We start from the raw sequence: 807 nt of genomic DNA on the forward strand, positions 1-807 counted from the left end.
AGTGTTTTCCAGTCACACCGTCGAAATGGGCTAGCACTACATTTCTTTGAGAAGCTGATAACCTTGAGAAGGAAGTAGATCAATGATACACAGTCTGCATAAAGGGGAAGTGTTTCACGACAGGCTCAAACAGACAAACAGGGTAAGAGTACTGATTTCGGGTCAAAGAAAGCAGTCATACTTCTTCAACACATATGCATATTAGACTATTTATGGCCTAAGAAATTGAAGCTGTATGGTCACTTGGAGTTTTTCCTCTTTGAGTTTGCACTGAGCTAATGTACTCATGCGTTGATCATATGTACAAATCTACAAGTTTCTAGGGTCTTTCTCAGTGTTGTGTGCTTGTGTGAGGTTTGTGTGGTTATTCTGTGGTCTCTCTCTCTCTCAGTTTACACTTTCTTTAACTCTAAGTAGACTCAGGTTAGGGATTTTACGGCTTTATCTCTGGTATTGTCTGACCTGCATCAGACGGCATGTTCCTAATGTCGCTATAAAATGACTTGTTTGTTGTTGTTGTCGAGGCGTTTTGCACAGTTAAATAGTCTACTTCCAGATGATATTCTATGTTAAACGTTATTAATTGTACATTTTAATTTGTTTCTAAACAGCTATGCTTTGAGGAAAGCTCAGGTGAAGCTAGATGCACTTTCTACCTATGTTTAACTTTCGTCAGACAGGTATTCGTGTCCTCAGGTCTGTGTGTTAATAGAAACTATTGCATGTATTTCCATTACATGGGAAATAAATCTATTGCTGTGGAGAATTCTGTGTGTGTCCGGCTTTAGATTATTCAATCAAATGTAT

Source organism: Salvelinus namaycush, chromosome 5, assembly GCF_016432855.1.
Source record: "Salvelinus namaycush isolate Seneca chromosome 5, SaNama_1.0, whole genome shotgun sequence".
NCBI lineage: Eukaryota > Metazoa > Chordata > Actinopteri > Salmoniformes > Salmonidae > Salvelinus > Salvelinus namaycush.